Raw genomic sequence first — 25,723 nt, forward strand, 5'->3', positions numbered from 1 at the left:
AATCCGGTTGTCCGTTTCGTTCAACCGTGGTGAAAGTGTTTGAAATCTTTCTCCAATCCGAGGGCTTGTCCTTCTCTTCTGTTTGAACTAACTTTTGTATCAACCAGCCTCGTCCGGAAACCGTGCCACGAACATTACTGCAAACTACTCTGAACTGTATTACCTTGAGCAAAAGACTTTTGACCTATTGACTTTGGCTCTAAGCCTTTTCTATCTGATTTTATCACTGCAGCTCCTCTTGTTCAATTGCCCTGAGTACTTACCTATTGGTGTGACTTAATTTCTATTAACTTTGTCTTTCCCTCCCTTTTAAATTGCTGGAGTGCCATTTTGCTCCCACTTCATTTTGTGAGCTTAACTTGTCTGGAATTAAAGGGAAGTGGTATGGTGTATTAAGAGTGTGATTTTTAAACTGCTTATAATAGTGTAATGTTATACAACTGAAGAGTGAAATAAATGTATATTCTTTTACTTGAAAACCTTAATCAGTGTTTGCCTGAATCATAGTAATTGCTGTCCTTTGTGTAACTATTTGATACTGCTCACTTACTATTGAGATGAGTCTGGCTGCTCCGCTACTGCTGCCACTATAACTGTGTCGTACAGGCTTGTACCAAAAGTGAATTTGTACTGTCACTTGTAGTTTTAATTGTGTGTGGTGTTCCCAAAGGGCACTGCATATAATTCTGCCTAACAAGAGGTATGCTTCCTTTCCTCTCCTTCCGCCAGAAGCTCACTGTCTCCAGAGCTCTAGTTCTCTCTAGGCTGGACTACTGCAACAGCCTCTTTCTAAATCTACCTGCTTCTACTCTACGCCCTCTGCTACTCATCCAGAACAGGACTGCGAGACTTGTCCTTGGCCTCAAGCCCAGGGATCGCATCTCTCCAGCACTGAAATCTCTGCACTGGCTCCCAGTGGCTGCGAGGATTTGTATTTAGTTTATTTATACTGTGCACCTGGCCCTGGGGCATCTGGGCGCATTTCTTGCAAAGGTTATAGGTAGCATCCTCCAATTACAATTCTTTGGGGTACATGGTATATAGAGGAAGTACACTGTACATAGATTACATAGTTTACATGGGAGTATACATTTACATAAAGTATATAAAGGATGTCAGCATATGAGAGTCTTAGCAATGAAAACGTTGCAGGAATGTGACAGGAATTTACAATTAATACAGTTGCGGCAGCTAGGTCCTGCTCAGTTCTGAGAGTGTTGGGGAGTGTGTTCCAAAGTTAGAGGCAAGGACTGGGAAACTTGACCCCCCCCCCCCTGTTTTCTGCAGTTTAAATCTAGGTTTAGCAACTGAGTGGGTTTGGGCAGATCTGACTGGTCGGGTGGCTGTGTGTGCAGTGAAACGGTTGGCCAGATATTCTGGTGCTTGGTTGGCTAAACACTTGTTTAAGTGCAAGAGTTTTGTGTGATATTCTGAGTGCAACGGGGAGCCAGTGGAGACTCAGTCTTGTGTCAGAGATGTGCGATTTTCTAGGGATATGGAGGGCTGCTCGGATCGCATTATTCTGAGTTACTTGTAGTTTGTTGATGTTCCTCTGGCTAGTCCCCAAGTAGAGGCCATTGCGGTAGTCAGTTTTAACCATGATGAGAGTTCTTGCCAGGATAACGCAATTTGAGGCAGCGATGAAAGGTCTGCAAGCTGTCACGAGTTTGCATGTATATGCTGATGCTGAGACCACTGCATTGATTTGTCTCGTCAAGGAGAGGGTACAGTCCAGTTGGAAATCGAGAGTGTTAGTGTCAATAGACACCTTAATTGTGTTCCCGTCAATGATAAAAGCTTTAAAAGGCGGGATCCAGTTTAAGTCTTTGGTGGGATCCTAGGATAAGTACATCTGTCTTATCATCGTTTAAGCATAGTCTGTGATGTGCCATCCAGGCTTGAATGACTGTATAGACCTCGTTGAGAGCTTTTGAATCAGTTACGTAGTCACCAGTGATGGGAATGAATATCTGAGTGTCATCCGCATAGTTAGTGTAGGTGACACCCAGATAGTCGAGAATATCAAATAGTGCTTTCCTAAACACATTATACAGTGTGGGGGATACACAAGACCCTTGCGGGACCCCACATGTGACTGGTGATGGATCAGCCGAGGCAGACGAGTTGAAGACATGCATGGTTCTGTTTGCCAGGAAAGATCAGATCCAAGAGGTGGCCTCGTCTGAGAAGTGTGCAGCGGTTTTTAGGTGATGGCAAAGAATTTGATGATTGACCAGGTCGAAAGCTGCAGAGAGGTCTAGTAGGAGTAATAAAGCTAGCTTGCCCTTGTCTTTAAGGTCAATTTGCGTTTTTAGGTCAATGTGGGCTGTATCTGTACCATGTCTGGGGCGGAAGCCTGTCAAAACCCTCTGCATTGTCCACAAGGTCTTCTGGGGCCTCAATACCTCCAACTCTCTTCCTAAATATCTTCCTTCTTGAGCTATTCGCACATCTGCCTCCAACTCCCTCAGGGTCAGTCGCTTCTCCAAGCAACAAGTTGGTGGTAGATCTTTTTTCAGCTGGGGCCTCCCCCTGGAACAGCCTCCCTACCACCCTGAAACTTTAGGAGAACCATCTCTGGTTCCAGAAGCACCTCAAGACCTTCCTCTTTGCTTCTACTTTCTCTCCTCCTCTCCCCTGCTGAACTCCCAACTGAAACTGCACTGGTCACCAGGCTACCCTCTGATCTCAGTCCCAGGTCCCCTCCCCCGCCAGTTGCACACCTGCACTGCCTCCCGGGCAACCCCTGCACTTGGGGGCTGTTTCTGTATCCCTTACAGTCCCCCCAGCTCTTGACACTTGATGTTGAACTTACCCCTGCACTTGCCACTTGCTGTTATTTATTTTATTTATTCTTTACTGTTGCTACTATGTATTGCACCGCCCTTCTCCCCCTTCTGGACACTTTCCCTTTCCCCCTTCCCCTGCGCGATCTCAATGTCACCTGCCCTATTAAGATAGTTGTCTTTGTCTTCCCTCGGTTCCCCCTCCATTACCACGTTGCGCCAATAAACACTTGTGTATATGCGCGTTATAAATGCCATATCATATTATTGATAGCTTGGATGGTGGCGGTCTGTGCTGCATCATGGTCAGAAACCTGATAGGTAGTCCTGTAAGTGATCATGCTGCAAGGAAGTGAAACGGCAATGATCTTCTCAATCACTTTGCAGATCAAAGGAAGATGGGTGATAGCTGGTCAAATTAGTTGAGTGTTTCTTCAGCAGTCAGAGGATCCATCTCATTTCCAGTGCCTTTGAAAAAATGTGCATTGTGCGGGGAATGCCTTGATGAGAAGTGATGAGTGCTTTAGGTTTGATGACCTTCTCGATGGAGGAGGGAATGTCATCTTTGTAGATGGCAGGTTTGTGGTTTGCAAGGTTGTTGGCCAGATCTACTGAAATAATTGTTCTGAATTCGGTCATTCTGGATATGCTTCAGGCTGTCACGGGTGGGATATCTGTGCTGCGTTTGGAGCCGTCAATGTGTTGCCTCATCTCTTCTGTGAAGAATATGTTGATGGCATTAACTTTCAGTGGCTTGTGGTATTACAGGGTCTGGCAGTGGCTTGATGCAGGGATTCCCCTTTAAAAGGGTGCTCTGATCTTCTTGGATGCATCCATGATTGTTGTGCAGTAGTTTGTTTTGGCTGTGGAGATTAATCTCCCGCATGCTGGTCAGAGGGTGCTCATGGTGATGGGGTCTTCTTAGTTGGCAAGTTTTTCTCCAGACCTTTTCTTTTGAAGATTTTTTATCTTTATGGCTTGCTTGCTGTAGGTTAGTTCCTGTGTGGAGTTGTCATGTCTGTTTAATCAAGGTTTCAGTGGAGCGTTGGTGTTGGGGTAGAATTGAGCGTGTTGAGCTGGGCATAAACATTTACCAAGGGGTCGGATGTGGAGGTGAAGGTGAAAGTTTCCTTTCAGTGCATCCATGAGAAAGTCCTTGAAATAGCTGTGAGGCACCTTGGTATGTTTGGGTTGCTCCGATGGGGTTGGGGTTGGAGCAGGATAGTTATGGTTGTGTGGTAGGTCTATTCCAAAAGTAGGGAGGAAGACCTGGTTGGTGAGACTGTGAAAATCAGATTGAGTGTATTGTGTTTGTTGTGGGTTGGTTTTGTGACAAGTTGCTTGATGTCCATTGCATTAATAAGTTGAGTTTCTCTGGTTTTCTTGTGTTTTTTAGGTGGAATGTGAGTAGTGATGAAGTGTGTGGATTAGTTTCTGTGGGTTGGAAGAGCATGAGAGCAAGGTGTGGACTGAGTGAATGAGGATGGGGATGGGAATGTGAAGGGGTGAGTAAGGTTGGAGCCACATTCTGCTGGCACACCTGGAATGTGCGGATCAGGGTTCTGGCTTTCTACCATCACAGAGGAAGTACCCTTTTCTTCATCTGCCCTTCTCTTTAGACGCCTGGGCGAGTGGTGGCTTGTGATCTAAGAGTTCAGGAAGGGATAGGTTGGTGGGTCAAAGGTATGGTGAATACAATTTAAGTACACCAAAATAATGAAGACATAGAAGTAGGGTGATGTTACCTGGAAAATGCACCAACATACCAATTGTCAGTCACAGAATGTTGTATATGGCATAGTCTTTCCAATCAAATTAATGTACATGGGTAGGACTATGAGAACAGTGACTAAGTATTAATGAGCACTGATACATAATCTACTGAGAATGCCAGCACCTCTTGTGCCCATGTAGTGCCATGAATGCAAGGATGCAAACAACTGCTGGTGGGTAATGGAGGCAGTAAAACCAGAGTAGAGTGTAGAAGATAGGACTACAGAACTCTGAAGAGTTGAGGGTTTTAATTGTATTTATTTATTGTTTGAATCAGTTAAAACAAACTTTACACAGTCAATCGAAATACAGAATAAAAAGAAACATAGCTAAGAAACATGGCTAACAGATTAATATCATACAATGTTGAGAGCAATTTCAGAAAATTCATTACTGTAGTTAGCAGCCTATCATTAGGATTATTTAACAGAGTCCACCACAGATCTTCCCAGGTTAAAAATGGACGAATGATAAAATAGACTCTAAAAATCTCTACATGGTGGACTGCTAAAATTGGACAGTCAGTAATAAGGTGCTGCAACGTTTCCACAAAGATCACAACAGCGACACTGATGTTAAGATCACAACAGCGATACTGACGTTCAATTAAAGGCGCTCCAGCGCGACCACCTATGACATCGCTAGTAGGAAGGAGATTTAATTTAATACGTAGTCAAAGAGTTCTGAGAAAGTGAGAAGTATGCTGACATAGGTATTTCTGCAAAACATTCAGAGGCTTAATATCCATAGATAAATGGTCGAAAACTATATAGCAACAAAGAATCTCCCTATTCTTATTGCAATCAGCCTTGAAAAGTAACTTCTTCACCTTGCCTGAATTACGCTCCAGCTCCTCCAGAGAAATACATTTGTCAGCCATTGTTGACAGCACTGAATTGACCCAATTTACAAGACTTACGCAATTAACCTGGTTAAGCAGAGTATTAAGTTGAACAGGGTAAACTTGGGAGCAAATAAAATGGAGCAAAGAAGAAGTACTCTTCTCCAATTGACCCTCGCACACAGTGAGGTGAGACCCAAGATGTGCGTTACCGGGGCGAAGGGAGTGCCAGTAGGAAGCTGCAAAAATCTTTTCCACACAAAAGCCTCCTGCTTGGCCCAATCAAGGTTGACATCCTTTACCTCAGCCCTGTAGGATAGTTTCGCCACGATCACCTGGTTATACAGTTTTAAGGCTGGTAACAATGAAAAGCGACCATATTTCTTATTGATTACACTAAGTTGGGCAGCTGCTGAAATAGCTCCAAGTCTTTGTTCATCCTTTGCAGGTGGCAAAGCTTGTTTCGACCGAATAGTGACGCCCAAATATTAAAATTCAGCCACTACTTGTAATCTGGTACCATCAATGTGCCAACCAAAACTGTGTCACCCAAATAGGATCTTTCTAAGATTAAAAATCTGAATTATAGATTTTGGGACATTTAACGCAAGTCCCAAGTCTCCAAAAACATGCCAAGCCCGCAAGAGGGACTTCTACAAACCAACTGCTGTGTAGTCAATCAAAACGAGGTCATCTGCATGAAGAAGATATTGGATGACCACATGGCCTAAATGCGTAGAATTAACCCTTGGGCCCTCCAATGCCGCCCTAATACCCAAGATGTAGAGATTAAAAAGAAACAGGGTCAAAACACAACCTTGGTGCAAACCACGGTCAGTATGATATGATATATGATAGGTTATTTATTTAAAAAAATATATATTTTTATTGGTTTCATAACAAGAAATAAACAAAGAACAGAAAAACATCATTGGCGATTGGTTAAGCATATCAAGAAAACAACCCAAAACCCCACCCCACCCTCTCCCACCTCTCCCACCCCTCCCCCCCCCTAAGACCACAGTTAGTTCACTGTTCCTCTCTAGTTCGTGCCCGTATCCGGGCAACTCTCTCCATTCTGCTCCGTATCATCCGCCTCAGGGTGGAGCAAGGGCACTGTCAGGGCCACCCAGCGGTGTAGTTCCTCGCTGGAATCCAGTCTTTGCACATGAATAGCCGTTTCCAATCACGCGGTTTTAGCTATGATCCACTTCGTGAGGTCTCCCCACCATAGGGGCAAATGTGGACCTCTGGTGCTTTTCCACCCCATGGCAATACGTCTTTTGGCTGTGATGTATATAAGGTCAGTGAGCTTGGATAGGGGTTTGTTCTTCCTGTTTCGCCTGTATCTGTCAAGGATGCAGGCCGTAGGCTCGTCCACCTCAACTACGATGTCTGCGCCAGCCACTCTGTCCTTCACTTGTGACCAGAACTCCCTGATTACTGGGCAGCCCCAGAACATGTGAGTCATTCCCGCTCTGGGTTCACTGCATTTGGGGCATGATTGGGTTCCAGCACCCGAGAATCTTGATATGGCTTCCGGTGTGAGGTACGCTCTATTGGTGATATACAGTTGAATGAGCTGTAAGCAGGAGTTCCTGGAAACCGTCTTATGATAGGGGGTTATGTCACCCCAATCTTTGTCTTCAAAAACAAGGCCCAGTTCAGTTTCCCACCTACTCCTACATTTGAGGTCTCCCCTGGTCGTACCCCATAACAGGGCTTCGTAGATTTGTGAGGTTTCGTGGCCCCCCTCAGCGGAGTTCAGTATCATTTCGATGCATTCGTTCTCCTCAGTCAGCTCAGCTGCGACTGGCCATCTCCTGCACAAGGCCTGTACAACCACCCTGTGTAACAGGAACTGTCCTGCCGGGAGGCCTGTGGTCTCACAGAGTTCCGAAGACGTTAGTATTTCTTGTTCTTGAATCAAGTCCCCCAACGTGGCCACCCCGAGGGGCTCCCATTGTGTACGTGTTTCAACATGCCCCGAAGAGTGATTAACCATAAGTGCAGCAATAGGGATCTGTGGGGAGAACGGGTCGTCCGACCCGACCAGTTTGCAGGCCCTTCTCCAAAGCTGGATCCCGAGCTTGGCGAGGTAAGGGCAGTGACTCGTAGCACCCTCCCCAGACCACAGTATGTCTGAGTAACAATCGGCGGAGGGCCGGCTGAAGGAGGCGAGTGTCTGTCGTGCTTTCATCCGCCATCCATTGTATGACATGTCTCAGCTGGCTGACGAGGAAGTACAGCTAAAAGTTGGGGATCTTAAGTCCGCCCCTCTCGTACGGTCTTTGGAGGGTCTCCAATGCCACCCTGTGCCTGCCTCCCTGCCAAAGGAAGCCCCTACAGAGTTTGTTGAGTTCTTTGAAAAATGAGGGGGGGATGTTGAAGGTGACGTTAGTGAAGTTATGTAATTTTAAGGAGTTCAGCCCTCCCGGCCATCGAAAGCGGGAGCCGGCCCCAGAACTCCATGGATTTCGTGAGAGAGTCTTTGGCCCTTACGGTATTAAGGATGTGTTCTGTGGCTGGGTTGCGGTGTATGGTTATCCCCAAGTATTTGAAGGAAGTAGCCTGCCATTCGAAATCCAGAGGGGGGAGGGACCTGTATTCATCTGTGAAGAGTGCTGCGAGGGGATAAAGGCAAGACTTGCTCCTATTGATCTGGATACCGGTGAGCTTGTAGAAACAGTCCAGGGTTTCTAGGATGTAGGGAAGGAGGTGCTCAGGGTCCTGTAGGTACAATAGGGTGCCGTCAGCATACATAGAGATGAGGTGGGTCACCCCGTCTATCTTAATGCCACCCTCTCCATATTCCTGTCTCAGGTAGGCCGCCACTGGTTCAGCGGCAAGGGTGTATAACATGGGGGACAGAGGGCACTCCTGGCGGGTGCCTCTGTGTAGAGACCATTTAGCAGAATAGGTTTTGTTGGTACGTACCCTCGCAGTGGGGCTGGCGTAAACCAGCCGGGTCCACTTTAGGAATACAGTGCCTATCCCCATTTTGGCCATGGTGGCATACAGCCAGTCCCACCTCACCGAATCAAAAGCTTTGGTGGCGTCAAGTGATGCCACTGCAAGTTTCTGCGGCCTTCCCTCAGTGCTATAGATGACATGATGCAGCCTGCGCAGGTTCTCAGTGATGGAGCGCCGTGGGACGTATCCCGTTTGGTCTTGATGGATCAACAGAGGGATAACTCTGCGCAGTCTATTCGCAAGCAGGGCGGTAAGGATCTTACAGTCAACATTAAGCATAGAGAGGGGCCTGTAAGAACCACAATCTGCCCCGTCCCTCCCCGGTTTAAGCAAGGGTATAATCACGGCCTCGTTCATGGAGTCCAGGAGGGTGCCACGCTCAAAGGCCTCATCAAAGACCTGGGCCAATATTGGGGCAAGAGTTTCCTCATAGGTCTTGTAAAATTCCCCTGGGAGCCCATCCGAGCCCGGGGTTTTCCCAGCTGGTAGCGATCTAATTACCACCTTGACCTCGTCGGGGGTGATGGGCTCATCAAGGGTCTCAGCCAATTGCAAGTCTAGTTTAGGTAGGTCGATGACATCAAGGGCGTCTTCGATCCTGGACTCAGAGGGGGCCGGGGCTTCGGAGTACAGGTTACGATAGAAGTCGGTAAAGACCGTATTGATTTCTTGTTGGGTATGTACGGCCGTGCCGTCAGGGGTGAGTATGTGGCAGATGGGTGGCCTGGGGGTCTCCCTTTTATAGAGCCAAGCTAAGAGTTTCCAGGGCTTGTCTCCCAGGGCATGGATTCTCTCTGTGTGCTTGGCATAACTCAGTTTACCAAGGTATTCACGCTCAAGCAAGGCTGTAATAGATCTCTGGGCTCCCCCAACTGCTGCAATCATCTCGCCCCTCATGACCACCTTATATGCTTCCCAAGTTGTGCTCAAGTGTCTAACGCTATGCAGATTATTTTGCCAATATTCCTTAGTACTATCTTTTATGCGTTCCTTGAATGCAGAGTCAAGTAGGGCCTCAGACCTCAGCTTCCATGTGGGTATGGGGGGGGTGGGCGGAAACACCTCCCAGGTTACCAGAAGGTGAGAGTGGTCCGACAGCACCCTAGGCAGGTAGCGCGCATCAACAAATATGCACTGTTGCGTTAGGCTGAGAAAGATGTAGTTCAGCCTGGTGTGTACAGCGTGGGGTGGGAAGTAGAAGGAGTACTCCCGTTGCTCAGGGTGCTGGACCCTCCATAGGTCACTGAGTTGCGACTGTTGGATTCGTTTGGAAAGTATTTTAGCTGGGGGGGAGGGTCGATCGTGTTTGTTATCGGATCTGTCAAGTAGAGGATCAAGGGTACAGTTGTGGTCACCCCCCATATCATAATTCTGTCCACATAAGGGCTGAGTCGCGCATGAAGGGAATGGAAGAAGGCAGTCGCATCATGGTTGGGTGCGTAAGTACTGACCAAGCAAACCTCTTTGCCCTCTATGGAGCCGCACACCACCACCATCCTACCCTCGTTGTCTGTTTTAGTGCTAGTGAGTTTGAAAGGAACAGTAGGGGCAATCCAAATCAGGACCCCCCTGGCGTAGGAGGAGTAAGTCGAACCTATTAGGATACCCCGCCAAGTTTTTGCCAGGGCTTCCAGTTTCTTGGGAGTTAAGTGAGTTTCCTGCAGCATGGCGATTCCGATCTTGCATCTTTTCAGGTAAGTTGGTCCCGTCGTTGTTTAACGAAGCTGTTCAGGCCCCTGACGTTCCAGGTAACGACCCTTATTGTGTCAGCCATAGGCGTAGTGTGGTTTATTCTGTGTAACGGGTGGAGCTCGGGATCTAGGAGGTGCTACGTTGCGTGTGAATTGTTCCTGTGGTCTCCATATGTCCCAGTGCATGTCCCCAACTTGTGCAAAAACCTGTGCAAAAACTCCCCTATTCCCACCCTTCCTACTTAACTGTGAAAAAAACTCCAAACATAGAACTGGCCCAGCGAGGTTACCCTCGTTATGACTGTCCCGTTTCTGCTCCGTTGGACTGTGCATTGGTCTCCAGGTGCCCTACGGGCGGGTATATGTACCCAAAAAAAGGGGGAAACAATCAGGGGGTGGAGTGAAAAAGGACTCCAGGTCTCCGCGAGGAGGATCCATTCAACTGTCTAGCAGTTCAAACAAGTATAGTTCCCCCCTGAATGACAGGAGGATCGTTATCTCGGTCTCCGTTTCCTTGGCGATTTTAGCAGAGTCCCGTTGGATTTGGCCGCCAGCTCGGGAAAAGGCCAGAATGACCTCACAATCCCTGTAGTTGAGATCTTTCGCTATCACCGGCCTGCGTGGGGCCCCCAGCAGTGTTTTCTTGGCCAGGGATCTGTGGGCCCTCTCGATGGTGAAGCCCTGGGAGAGTTTGCCAGCTCCCACCTCTTGTAGCAGGAGGTTCTCTATGAAGTTAGTGGGGTCGGAGCCTTCGGAACCCTCTGGCAAACCGAGAAGGCGTATATTGTCCCGGCGAGCCCTCCCTTCTGCCTCCTCGGCTCTGTCCTCCAAGTTTTTGACCCTTTGTTGAAGCTCGTCGACGTCTCGAAGAAGGTGAGTTTTGGATTCAGTGTTTTCCCGGATTTGTGTTTCAAGCGCCTCAGTCCTGCTGGCCAGGGAGCGGACATCTTGACGCAGGAGGCCCAGGTCTGTGGCAACGACATCTATTTTGTTTTACATTGTTGCCTGGAAGAGCTTGATGGCTTCGAGTATCTGGGTGTTGCTAGGCTCTGAAGCCGCGGCCGCCGTGGGGTTAGATTAAGCGTCCGAGGCCGCTTTCTATGTGCCCTCAGGATTCGGGGATTCACAGGCTGCGAAGGTGTCCATGGTGGTCTGGCGCTGCTGCTTGGGCCTGCCGTTCCTGTCGGACATGTCGTCAACACAGGGCCTCCCCTGCCCGCACCGAAAATGCCGGGGGCGCAATCGAGAAGCCGCTAGGTCTCGATCCCGTCGCAGGGCCGACAGGGCGATGATAAGAAGCAGTGGGGTAGCAGGCCAGTTTCGGGAAACAAAAGGTTCAGGCAGGCGCGGTCGGCCTCCTCCGCCGTCGGCTGTGAAGTGATGGGGACACTAGGAGTGGGCCTCACAGTCCGCCGGAGCGTCAGTCTGCAGGCAGGGGTCAGGTGTTTTCGCCCACACCTCCCCCCGGTGAAGGATCAGCAGGCGGGGGGGAAGGAAGACAGCGGGGGTCTCAACGCCTCGAGGAGGCAAGCCCAAGTTCTTGCGTTGCCACCAGCGGCAAAGTCAGGCGCAGGGGGTAGAATAGGCCCCCCTCACCCTGCCTCCAATGTAGGTGTCCGGGGTGGTCCTCCGCCGCGCCAGCTAACCTCTGCGGTACCGGTCGGCCACCGCTCACGCCGGGGGGCCTCTCGACTGTCCAGGGCACACCTAAGCCCAGTCGCGCGCCGCGGGCAGGGCGCAGTCCTGCCGGGGCATCCGGGTCGGTCCTCTCAATCGATGAGTGTAGCTGTTCGGTCCCCTCCTCCGAGTCCGGCGTAAGTCGGCAGCTCAGGATCTTCTCCTCCCACTGGCGGGCAGCGTCGCCAGTGATGGTAGTGCGCTCCGGCCTCTCGAGGGATCAGGGCGCGGGAGCCGCCATATTGAATCCGCTCGGCGACCCTCTTCGCTCGCCGGATAGAGGTGTTAGCCGTCTCTGCTTTGTTTGGGAGACGGTGCAAAAGTTGCAGAGGAGGTTCTGCGGCAGATGGTGCAACTTGTAGGGTTCCGGAGCACTTTAAAGTCACTTAAAGACAGCTTATCATGGCACATCAGCGCGGAGCTCTCAGTAGACACGTCCACTCTACATGACTGTTAGCCACGCCCCCGATAGGTTATTTATAACACGCTTATTACCCAGAGGTTTCTAAGCACGGACCCAGGGTTCGAACCTGTGGTGCTCAGCGTCGTCTTGCTTCCAAGGCGAGTACGTTACCCCTGAACAATCCTCCTGAGACTAATCTGAGAGACTGTAAGAGAGGTGCTGCAGTGACTGCACCCCACCCCCTATAATAAGTCTCCGAAAGATGGTCATCTGATGGGAAGCCAAAGCCCTAAGCATCGATTCCGCGTCTGCTTGTAAAATCAAGGCTTGATGGCCCTTTGTCCAATTCCTAGGAACGGTGTAAAACCCGGAACAGACCGGAACGGGCCGGAACGGTACCCTAATACATAAAACGGCAGCAAAACTCACCTGAAAACGATGCCAACACACATGAAGAACATTTTGGAAATGGGGAAGGTTGAACAATGTGCTGTCATTAACCCATTACTGCGCAAAATCTACATTTTCACACGAAAAAGTACCCGGAACAGGCCGGAACGCTACCCTAATATATAAAACGGCAGCAAAACTCACCTGAAAATGATGCAAACACACATGAAGAACATTTTGGAAATGGGGAAGGTTGAACAATGCGCTGTCATTAACCCATTACTGCCCAAAATCTACATTTTCACACGAAAAAGTACCCGGAACGGGCTGGAACGCTACCCTAATATATAAAACGGCAGCAAAACTCACCTGAAAATGATGCAAACACACATGAAGAACATTTTGGAAATGGGGAAGATTGAACAATGTGCTGTCATTAACCCATTACTGCCCAAAATCTACATTTTCACCCGAAAAAGTACCCGGAACGGGCCGGAACGCTAACCTAATATATACTACGGCAGCAAAACTCACCTAAAAATTATGCAAACCCAAATGAAGAACATTTTGGAAATGGGAAAGGTTGAACAATACGCTGTCATTAACCCATTACTGCCCAAAATGTACATTTTCACACGAAAAAGTACCCGGAACGGGCCGGAACACTAACCTAATATATCAAACGGCAGCAAAATGCACCTGAAAATTATGCAAACACACATGAAGAACATTTTGGAAATGGGGAAGGTTGAACAATGCGCTGTCATTAACCCATTACTGCCCAAAATGTACATTTTCACACGAAAAAGTACCCGGAATGTGCCGGAACGCTAACCTAATATATACTACGGCAGCAAAACTCACCTAAAAATTATGCAAACCCAAATGAACATTTTGGAAATGGGAAAGGTTGACCAATACGCTGTCATTAACCCATTACTGCCCAAAATGTACATTTTCACACGAAAATGTACCCGGAACGGGCCGGAACGCTAATATATCAAACGGCAGCAAAACTCACCTGAAAATGATGCAAGCACACATGAAGAACATTTTGGAAATGGGGAAGGTTGAACAATGCGCTGTCATTAAGCATTGTGCAACCGCAATCCCCGCAATGTACCATGATCTAAATATGTATGTAACCCTATACCATGCATTGTATCGTCACTAAGTCTATCTACCTGGGCGGCTTCACTGTAACCCTTAAGCGAGCCTTCTTTGAGTACTGCTATAGCGCCGCGATGCCTGTGGGCTGTAGTGCGCTCTACAAATATAAATAAATAAAATAAATTAACCCATTACTGCCCAAAATCTACATTTTCACACGAAAATCGGATGGGAAGAGGGAGACTCACCCTAGCTTAATGCAAAGGATTACTGAGATGAAGGAGGCAAAATCCCACCGTGGAACAAACACACACGGTACAGTTGTCAAGAAGCAATCCCAATCATAAAAAAGGGAAGAGGGACTCGATGGTCGGTGGAATCCGCCCTGGAGGAGCAAGGAACAAGATGCTTGTTCTCTGCCAGAGAATACAATGGCTAAGAGCAGAGACGCAGAGGCGTGTAGCAACGAGAGAGCGGACCAAGCAAGGCGGACCTGGCCAGAGGCAGGGAGAAAGGAAGCCAAACTGCCAAAAGCAGACCGAGATCGAAGACACAGGCAGCCAGAGACACAAGTAAGAATCCAGAGCTGTGGAACCGCAGGAAAGAGAATGCCAAACGCAGCTGCAGTAGACAAACTCTGCTCTGCCACCTGATGAGACTGGAGACCACCCAGATGATTCCCGAAGGTAGGGAAAGGGTTGGACTGGTGGCAAGGGCATTAAGGGAGCTAGAACAGCAGAAAAGCCATGCAGGCATATCACAAAGAGCCCACAGGGATGCAAGTGGTACTATATTTGATACAAACTTTGTAAATCATGCAAAGATATTCCGAAGAGCACAAGGGGATACCAGTGGCATTATACATGATATAGATTTGATAAATCACGCAAATACATCCTGGAGAGTACAAAGGGTTGAAAGAACTATGAGAATGTGGTAAAGCAAGGATGTCATCCTAAAGATTTCAAAAGGATAAAAGAGAAGATACTCAGACAAATGCCAACCTCAAGAAAATGCCTATTTGTGATAGTACCTGGCAGGAGAGTATACCAGGTCTGTCCGAGTGGTTGGTATGGGTTGTTGGGCTCAGCCATATGGGTAGTTAAGAGGGGTATGACAGTGGCCATCTAATGAAAGGAACAGGGCAGGGATAGTCCACGACCAGATAGAGCACCACCTGAGCGACCACCGCAAGAACCGCAAGAGATGCCTCATGTGGACGATAATTAGAGAAATAAACTAGTCTAATACAGCCAGATAACCACCACAAGGAGAATACAGATGTACTGACATTCTTATATTTACTGTGCACTACTAACTTATCCTGTTTCCGCAAAGGCTGGCGGCCCACTGTAAGACGACCCCTGTTAATTACTTGAGAGACGTATAAGTGAAATAACTTAGTTGTCTCATAACATTGTTTTGAATGTTGGGTTGACAGTGATTAACGAGTGTTTGATTGTTTGTTCAATAGTTTGTTTTTAGGTTGAGCGACAGATGCTTCAGTTGGGGTTGGAGTGTAGGGAGGGGGGAAAGACGGGTTTGCTTGTTCCTGTATGTACGGGTCCACTGAGTACACCAAATACTTACCGATTGATGAAGGTTCAGAGCACGATTAATGAAATGCACGTTTCTTATGAGACACATCACTGCGAACAGCGATATGTACACAGATAACGATATCCCCAGCTAGCGTCAATACCAAACATTTAAGATTTCTGACATGGAATGTCAACGGTCTACGCAACGGTATCAAAATACGTTTGGTGACACAATTTATAAACAGACATACACCTGATATAGTGCTCCTTAATGAAACACACCAAGCGGGCACAACATGCAACCTCTTTAAAAGAACCAACTACCGCACTGTGGTGCATGCAGGATTTTCCATGGGATCTAGAGTTGTGTTAATTTTACTGCACAAGAAGCTCCCATTTATAATCTCCAGTGTGACAGAAGACACGGGGGGGGAAGATACATATGCATAACCGGCAACATGTGGAACCAAACCCTTGCGATAATGGCGGTTTACTCACCGCCAGCACTAATGTCTGCTTTAATAGAAGATATCACCCCTATCCTAACCACTACCGTAGCAGCTACCTGGATAATGGGAAGGACTTCAATGAGGTCATGAATGTTGAAATAGACCGCAAACACATAAGAGGAAGAAACCCTGCAATCCACACCAAACTAGCTACCTTTGCCTCTGCACAGGGACTGAAAGATGTATGGCGAGAGTTACAACCTAATGTGCGTGAGTACTCGTACCACTCGGGAGCGCACCCCTAAATATCAAGATTAGATTATTTCTTCATGCCCGCAACAGATATTGACAAGGCCATTGCTGCAACACTGCTCCCCTGTGGTATCTCGGACCACTCCCCACTCCTGATGGATATTGAAACAGAAAGACCCCGCCCCCCCTGCCCCGACCTGGCGTCCTAATAACTACTATTTAGGATTCCCTGATCTAGTATAGAAAATACGTACTGCCACATCCTCATATTTTGAGCTGAACACGGGGTCAGTAGATAACCCCGGAGTACTCTGGGAAGCCTATAAACCAGTCCTTAGAGGGGAGATTCTGGCTTGGACATCAGCACACAAATAGTCACACCGAAAAGCTGTAGAAGACTCTGAACAGGAGGTACAACAAACTGAAGCACAATACGTAAACACCAAATCCCCGGAGGCAAACAGGGCCCTGATTCTAGCACAGAAGAAACTACAAAACATATCACTAGATTGTGCCAAGCAAGCACATAGAGCAATGAGAGTGAGACTGTATGAGACCGGCGACAAACTGCCAAGCTGTTGGCATGGCTGGAGAAGCGGGATGAGGGACACCACCAGGTTAGGAGCATTGCAACAGAAAATGCAAGATTGGTAGCAACTGACTAGGGTATTGCAGAGAGCTTTGCAACCTACTATGCAGAATTATAAAGCGCGCCCAATGCTGCCATAGACACTGCAGTGTTGGACGAAATTGCTCTCCCCTTTCTAGGCAGTAATCAGAAAGCACTATTGGAAAGGGATATTACAGAAGAGGAGCTATTAGCCGCCATTTCGCAACTTTAAATGGGGAAAACCCCAGGACCAAACGGCTTCCCGATAGAAGTATGGAAGAAAATAGGAGGGAGCGAGATAACCCCACATCTACTTTGTATGTACCTGCACTCAAAGGAACAAGGTATTCTCCCACTGGACCTGCGACAAGCTAGCATAATAGTGATACCGAAGGTGGGAAAGCCCCCAGATAAATGCAATTCCTTTAGACCGATTTCTCTTATAAATAGTGAAACAAAAATCTTAGCGAAAATACTCACCAGTAGGCTGCAAGGGGTAATAACCCCGCTAATCCATCCGGACCAATGTGGCTTTATGCCAAAGGATATCATTAATAAGATGAAGAGGAATAGGATCAAGAGGGGATGATGACCCGAGCTTAGTAACAGCAGTGGTCACCTCCAGAACAGAGAAAGTAGGAAACACAGACCAAGAAGCGGCCGGCGGAGGCTCACATGGCTCAATATCATTTGCTGCTATTGTAAAGTTAGCTATTAGTACCATTTGCTGCTTTTTTGACCTTGGCTGTGCCCAGTGACTACCCTGTGCTACCCCCATCCTGCCTTTCCCCATACTGTCCCTGGCCCAACCCCCCTCCGCTACTCTCTCTTTTCTTCCCCCTCCTCCACGACACCTATGGCACTCTCTGTCTCTCCTATTTTGTCTAACGGTTTCTCCATTGACTATGCTACCCTTCTCACTAAGTCTGGTAGGAAGAAGTTCAAAAAGGATATCTTGGCCTCTAACCCTGGTCTCCCCATCGCTGACACCTACTCCAGCGCTTCCTCCAGACAGACCGTCACCAACATCCTCTTTGTCGTTCCTTCGCCAGACCTTTGGACTCCTTATATGGTCTCTGTACTCTCTCCCTTCTCTTCCCCACCCATTAATGGTGGCACCCGGTGGGAGGCACTCCTGGAACCCTTCCACTCCTCTAAGGTAATCATTAATGTCTACTTTAATGACACCGTCATGGTCCAAGGCCCTCAGGCCAACCTGCTCCTCTTTTATAGACGCTTCCCACACCTCATCAATTTCCTTTCTTCTCCTGCTGTCCCATCTATCCTTTTAACAGCTGGCTTGCCCCCCCTCGGCCTCCTCCTTGGCTACCCTGCCCACTTCTTCCTCTTCTGCACCCCCCAGGCTCCTTCTACACCTCTGCAGCGCGTACCTCTGATTTGTACCCCTCCCCGGAAGTCATTCAAGGATGGCAACCTTCTCCATATTGCCACTATAAACTTTTGCTCAGCTGTCAAACACTCCTCTGACATCTGCCACCTCCTGGAAGAACTTGACCTAGATGTCCACGGTCTCACCGAGACATGGTTCACGGCCAGCTCTGTCACAAGCTTTGACACTCTCCTCCCCAATGGCTGTAAGATCCTCTCCGTGCCCAGATCCAACCGTTCTGGAGGGGGTGTAGCCTTGATCTTCCCAGAGTGGATTCCTGCCTCTGTCATTCCTATGCAGGCCTACTCCTCTTTCAAATGCCTTGTCTGAGGCTTTCTCTCTCTCCTGGCCACTCTCTTACCATGGCTACTATCTATCAGCCACCTGGTCAAATCACCTCCTTTCTCTCCGAGTGGGCGGACCTCACCTCCTCCCTCCTGGCCTCAACCACTCAACTCCTCCTTCTTGGAGACTTCAACATCCATCTGGATGCTTCCTGTCCCTCCTCTGGACTCTTTCGCGACCTCTCTGACTCTCTCTCTCTTTCTATTCTCCCCTCTGGCCCAACTCACTCTGCTGGGCACACTCTGGATGCTATGATCTCTTCAGACCTCCCCCTATCTATCCCTCTGACCACTAATCTCTCCTGGAGTGATCACCCTCTCCTTTCCTCCCATCTCTCCTTCTCTACCCATCAGGCCAAGCCAACTCCAACACTGCCAAGTACCTTCTCGGTCATCCGACCCATGAAGCGTGTGTCAGTTGAGGCTTTCACTTCCACTTTTTCTCCCCTCCTCCTCCTTCTCTGGCTGACTCACATCCTGACATAGCCCTTTCCATGCTCTACTCTTCTATCTCTGATACTCTTGATGTTCTTGCCCCTGTCATGAACATCCGCTTGAAGCCCAATACCAAGTGCAACTCTTGGTATGACTCTGACCTAGTTACCCTTAAACACAAGTGTAGGGTGGCTGAGAGGAAATGGTGGGCTTCTTGTGCATCCTCTGACAAACTGGCCTGCGCCTGCTTCAAAGACAATACCAGATCCTTGTCCGCACTAAGAAGGGAGCCCACATCCAAGCCTGCATCTTTGCTTCACCTAACAACTTGACCGTACTCTTTAAAATCTGCAAGGAGCTGGCCAACCCTGCTGCAGTCTTTACCTCTCCTGTCGCCTCCCAGGCCATGCATGGCCTTTGCCTTTCATTTCATCTCAAAAACCCAAGACATCCTGTCCACCTCTCGTCCTCTCCCGCTTCTCTCTCCGCTACCTTTGGCCCCCCTGCAGCTGCCTCTCCTCCCTCTTTCTCATTTTTTCCTCTGTTCTCCCTTGATGAGATTTCCAGAAAGTCCAATCTATGAAAGTATCGTCAAAACAGGTTATTTCCTGTTCATCCAAAACCATCAAGGACCACATCAACACCCTTTTTCCTGCTCTGGCCGACTTCTGCAACCACTCCTTCGCCTCTGGAGCCTTCCCCTCCCCTCTGAAGCACTCTCTTGTGCACCCTCTTCTCAAGAAACCCATAGCCGACCCCTCTTGCCCGGTTAACTATCACCCGATCTCTATCACTCCTTTCCTGCGCAAACTCCTGGAAAAGCTGGCCATCTCCCAGCTTAATCTTCACTCCGATTCTGTTGGTTGTCTCCATGACCATCAGTCTGGCTTCAGAGCTGCCAGAAGCATGGAAAGTGCTCTCCTGAACATCCGTGAAGACCTTCTCTCCAAACTTCATTCTAATATCCCATCTGCCCTCATCCTACTCTATCTTTCTTCTGCCTTTCACACGGTCAACCATGCCATCCTGCTCAATCGCCTCCGTGATAACCTTGGTATCATTGATCAGGTGCTGGCCTGGCTGACCCCCTTTCTCTCCAACCGACCCTCCTAGGTCCAACTTGGGTCCTTCCTTTTCTCTATCTCACTTTCTACCTGTGGTGTTCCCCAGGGGTCTAACCTCTCCCCTTGGCTTTTCAACCAATACCTGGCACCGCTCGCCCACTGCATTGCTGCTCTCTGCTCAAACTTTCAGTCCTATGCGGCTGACACCCAACTTGTTTTCAGGCTTTCCTCTGCCACCTCTTCTCCCTCTCTCATCTCTGACTGTGTGTCTGCAATCCAGGTGTGGTGCGCCGCCAACGACCTCTGCCTTAATGCCAGTAAGACAGGGATCCTCCTCATCAGCACACCTGCTCCTTCCTTTCCTGTCACTCTCTGGCCGGCCTGCCTTGGCCCTCTCCCCGCTCCCACTTGCGAGGCTAAAAACCTCTGGGTCATCTTCGACTCCACGCTTCCCTTTTCTCCACACATCTCTGACGTCTCAAAAAAGTCTAACTACCAACTGCACCTCCTCAGAGGTATTCTTCTTTGCCTCTCCTTCCCCCGGAAGCTCACTATTTCCAGAGCTCTGGTTCTCTTTAGGCTGGACTATTGCAACAGCCTCTGTCTAAATCTGCCTGCAATCACTCTCCGCCCTCTGCAGCTCATCCAGAATAGGACTGCGAGACTTGTCCTTGGCCTCAAGCCCTGCGAATGTATCTCTCCAGCCCTGAAATCTCTTCATTGGCTCCCTGTGTCTGCAAGGATTAAATTCAAGAACCTTTGCATTGTCCACAAGGCTTTCTGGCGCCTGGTTCCACAATACCTTGAACTCTCCCTCTGTAAATACCTTCCTACTTGAGCTCATCGTTCCTTCACCTCCAACTCCCTCAGGGTCAGTCGCATCTCCAAGCAACGAGTTGGGGGTAGATCCCTTTCCTCTGCTGGGGCATCCATCTGGAAGAGCCTCCCTGCCTCTCTGAAACTTGAGGAGAACCATCTTTGGTTCTGGAAGCACCTCAAGACCTTCCTCTTTGCTTCTGCCTTCGCTCTTCCTCTCCCCTGCTAAACTGTCTGCTTTGGCAACGGGCACCTGGTTACCCTCTGATATAGGGCCCAGATCCCTACCCTCCCAGAAACACACCCGCACTGCCTCCTGCCAACCCTTGCACTTGGGTCTGTATCTGCTACCCTACAGTACCCTTCGAGCACTTATAATAGACCCATTGTTCATACCTTATTTTCGCACTTACCACCTGCTGGTCGCACTACCTGTTGTTGTTCTATCACGTGTTCAGCACTTTACACTCCTCCCCTGCCCCTTGCACTTCCCCCTTCCCTCGCCCCTGCACTCGCACGTTCTTAATGTCACTGGGCCTAGTAAGATCGTTGTTCTGTCCTCCCTTGTTTCCCCTCCCTTGTCTCTTCGCGCTCTGAAACACTTGTGTATGGGCGCAATGCAAATAAAATATCATATCATATAAATATCAGTCTCAGAAGGAAGGTGAGTAACAGCAATATTCCATTGAATAGAAATGATTTCATCCATAAAACATGTGGACAAGGAATTACAGAGGGCCTGAGAAGAAGGAACAGGAACCGGTAAACTAGTAGAGAGATTACCAACCACTTTGAATCACCCTGGGGTGATTCACAGAAGTTTCAACAATAATGTAGACACGTTTGGCACACGAAAGGGCAAGGTGATACTGGGAGGTGCCCAGAGACAAGGCAAGCTTTTCCCTGGGGGTATAAGAGCACCTCCACTTTCGCTCCATCTGCCTGCGTTGTAGCAAAGCGCACGCAGCTTGTCCATGAACCACTGTTGAGAGGGGCGTGAAGATAGCCTAGATGTCTTGAGCTGAGCAAGCAGTCTGCAACTGCGGTCAGAGTACCAGTTAAAGAATTCATGTCCACAGGGGACAGCCCTAAAAGTCGGGCAAGTATAAAAGAGGTCATATCAGATTTAGATACTGAGCGCCATCCACGTCGCTGGACTAATTTGGCTTGTGGAGCAGATGGCGGGCCCTTAATGCCCCAGGTGAAGGGAACACAGAAATGATCAGACCACAGGATTTGAAAGGCCGCAAAAAGAGTGATCTCAGCATCTGCTGAGAAAATCAGGTCCAAGGTGTTACCTAAGGAATGGGTCTGTTCATGAACCTGCTGGTGGAGGGAGAGTTCTTTCATAGAGGACAGAAAGCTTTGAATCTTAAAGTTCTCCACCTCATTGACCTTAAGATTAAAGTCGCCCACAATTGTAATTGGTTATTTATAACGTTCTTAATACCCAGAGGTTTCTAAGCGTGGACCCGGGCATTGAAGCTGTGTTGCTCCGCATCGTCTTGCTACCAAAGCGAGCACGTGGCCCCAGAGCTATCCTCCCAAAACATATCATCCTGACATAGACAGTTGATGTTTACTTGAAGGAGATTAATGTAAATCCTGTTCTTACTCCAGGAGGAGTTGGAACCCATCACTTATTTTCGTACATTGTTGAACAACTGACCTTTTTATTATCAAGTTTTGAATTCGAAAGAACTGTGTTGGAACTTTGTGCTAGAACCTGGGGAAGGGGAATTAACCCAGGTTATGAGAAGAGGCAGTGGCCACATGGTGAATGTGGTTTTATATTATATATAATTGTTGGATTAAACTGCCATATATTTCCTTATTTATTTATTGAGTGTACAAGTGTGAGGGACAGATATCCTTTTGTAAGAGTATTTTCTTTAGTTTATTCTAGGCAGGAAAATCCTTGTCAGGGTAGGGATAGAGTGGCGTTTATCCTACTTTTTTATTTAATAAAATGCTAACGTTGAAAACTCTTTACAAAGTTGTCCGCCTCACATTTTTTACCCCTCATAATAGGTTCTGAGATGCTGGATAGTTGGGGAAATCCAAGGTTCAAGGCACAGGAAAGAAGGATAATGGTACTCAACGAGCGCACTAGTGCTACGTTAAAATCTGGGAAGGCCTTCTCACTGGAGTTGGTAACAGATGGAAAGAGCACCTAAAGGAAGGGCTTGACCATATTGAGATGAGGAGTTTAGTCCAGTGAGTTTCAGAAAAATTGGGCCGACTGATTGTGGAGGGTGACCAGAAAATGGTCAGAGTATGAGGAGCCAGGGTGAAGACAGTGGCTGTAGTCATGTTTACGGCAGGTTGAATTGACAGGAGTTCAGTGGCACAGATTTGATTAAGAGGTCTAAGGCATTGGAAAAGAGAGATTGAAGACTCAAGGAGGTCAATAGATGAGAATTATGCAAGAGGAGGTGGAGCAAGGAGCTGAATACAAACGTACTCAAAAGAAAATGAGATAAAGTAATTGGGGAGAGAGGTGGATGGCGTGTCTTTACGGATCAGAAGACCTCCCATCCTGCCACCCTTCTAGGATAATCAGTGAGAGTAGGGAAATTTAGAGGAATCAGTGTGAAGGGCTTCTAGTGAGGCTGCTGAAGATAAGGTGTTTACACCATTGATACACACAGATTACTGGTTATCAGCACATAGAGACCCATTTTAGTATATAGTATGGAACTTAGGGCCCAATTCTGCTAGAGGTGTAACACACCCATGGCCTTTATGGCCATATTCTGCCTGGGTTGTAATTCATGGGTGAATTCCCCATTCAGAATGTACATTTGCTTTTTACACCAGTTTTCTATTTTTATAATGGGCCCTATTCTGCTAGAGGTGGAACAACCCCATGGGGATATTACACCTCTACCAGAAAAGGCCCCATTATAAAGATAGGAAACAGGTGTCAAAAACAGGTGTACATTCCGAATGTAATCTGTAGACTGTGGCTAGACTATGTTGATGATCACTGGACACTATGTAATAGTGAAAGAACCAGATTCACAGAAGCCACTAACCTGTATTGCAGACTGTCCCTGTTGTCTGTGAAGACTTCCCTAGAAACCCTACCGCCCTCCGCCTGAAATAACAGGATGGATGCCAGCAAGCTTCCCAGGGAAACCCTCTGGGGAATAAAACCCTGGATCCGGACTCAGGTGCTGGATATCTGCGACTGGAGTAGTGAGCCAAGAACCCCGGCTAGAAGTCTTCAGTCGTGAGTCAGGCGGAATAATGAATGGAAACGCGAATTCTCTACTGAGATGAGTAGGAAAACAAGGTAAGTATACACAGAGGGAAGGTAGAGGAGCACAATGGATGGACTATGGTATACCTGTGATAGAAGGAGGAAGGCGTTTGGTGGTTCAACCAGAGGTAGAGATACTGGAATGGTCACAATGGTGTATACAGGAGATCTGTATTGTAGAGGAGGTAGACTGAAAAGTTAAGTAAGAAATTCCAGACTGGAACAATACCCCAAACTCTCCCTTCAAAACCCACCTCGGTGAAGTAAGCAACGGCAGGCTGAATAGCGGGGGAGTAGGAATATCCGGAACACTCGCGGCAAAAAAGGCTAAAACGTGAGAGAATAACAGTTAGCCTAAGTCAGAATCGGCTAACAATAGATCCCCAGAATACTATTTCCTACCATGTGGAAACGAGTTCGGAATTGTGCTGGATCCGCGGTTTTGCACGGGGCAGAAAAGCCCGGATACCGAGTATCTACGATCGAGGTTTGGTGTGAGGAAGTCAAGGGAGGAGTGGCTGATAGGTGAGTCCCTAAGAAAAAAACAGAGAACATGAGATACAGAGCAGGAGTAGTATAGAATCAATTCCCTAGGAAACAAATTTACGATGCGTCTTGCCAATGAGTAGTGACGCAACTGGGAGTCAGAATGCTGTGATGATATACGGTCACATGATTGCTGGAAGGCGGTGGATGCTGGAGAGAGAAAATAGACGAAGGTGCAGGAACAAAGCGGCAGGAAACCGCCGCCATCTTGGGAGAAGCCGCATCTCCCGATCCATAAGGAAAAAGACCCTGGGCAGTAATGTAACGAAGGCGATTCCGACGCCATCAAGACCATCAGGTAAGAGGAGATGTGACACCGAATGGGGAATTCACCCATGAATTACACCTCTAGCATAATTACACCTCCATCAGAATAGGCCACCAACTCCAGACATGCTTCCTTTATCACTATGTCCCGACATCATCCCTTATCACTGTGTCCATTCTTGAGTAACAAACCCACTGCCTGCGTATTTGTAATAATCTTAGGGTGTGAGGGGAACAGTGTTCATTTTTAATTTAATTCATATTTTTACTTTTTCCTCCAGAATGTGCAGCATAGTTTATATGAACAAACGCTGCTTTCACCACAAGAAGTATTCAACATTTTAAGGCATCACATAAAAGGCAATATTTCCACACTTAGAGCAACTAAACCAGAAAATGGTCAGGTGTTCCTATACAGTTATGAAGGACAAAAGCATAGAAAAGATGATTGGAGATGTGATCAGTATAAATGGATTCAGGAAGGAAGGAAGGCAGGCATGCTCTGCCGAGGGCCAGTCCTCTGGTGTGGAAGACATACTTCCAAAGATTAATTGGTAGAGAGGAAGTTACATTTTACGATATGGCTATGAAGTTCCTGATGGAAGTGTTGAAAAAGTGATTGTCCATTATCTAGGCGAAGACAAAACACCTGAGCCATGCATGCCTCATGGAAATATGAGAAAATACTCCTTAAGAGCTCATGTTCGCACAATGCCATCTGTGCTGATAGAAATTGCTGAAAATAAAGATTTAGGTCCAACTTCAATTTACCAGAAAATAATTGCAGAATGCGATGCTTCCCCTACCCACATGAGAGTTACAGTGCCGAAAAATACAGAGCAAATAAAAAATAAACTTAAGTATGGGAAACAGAAATGTAGTATCAGTCATGATGATTTATATAACATCTACGAGCCATTACTGTACTCCAGTAAAACACCACCACTAATATCATATATCTACCTCTGTTCCATCTTTTGCATTTAGCCTAACTATGTAAGTTAGACATGTGTTTCTTCTAACTAACCGTACTAAAAACTATCAAATTCTCCATACTCACCTGAAAACTCTGAACTGGACACCACCATACCTCTACCGCA

The sequence above is a fragment of the Ambystoma mexicanum genome, chromosome 3p (assembly GCF_040938575.1).
Source record: "Ambystoma mexicanum isolate Mex_15411 chromosome 3p, UKY_AmexF1_1, whole genome shotgun sequence".
Classification (NCBI taxonomy): domain Eukaryota; kingdom Metazoa; phylum Chordata; class Amphibia; order Caudata; family Ambystomatidae; genus Ambystoma; species Ambystoma mexicanum.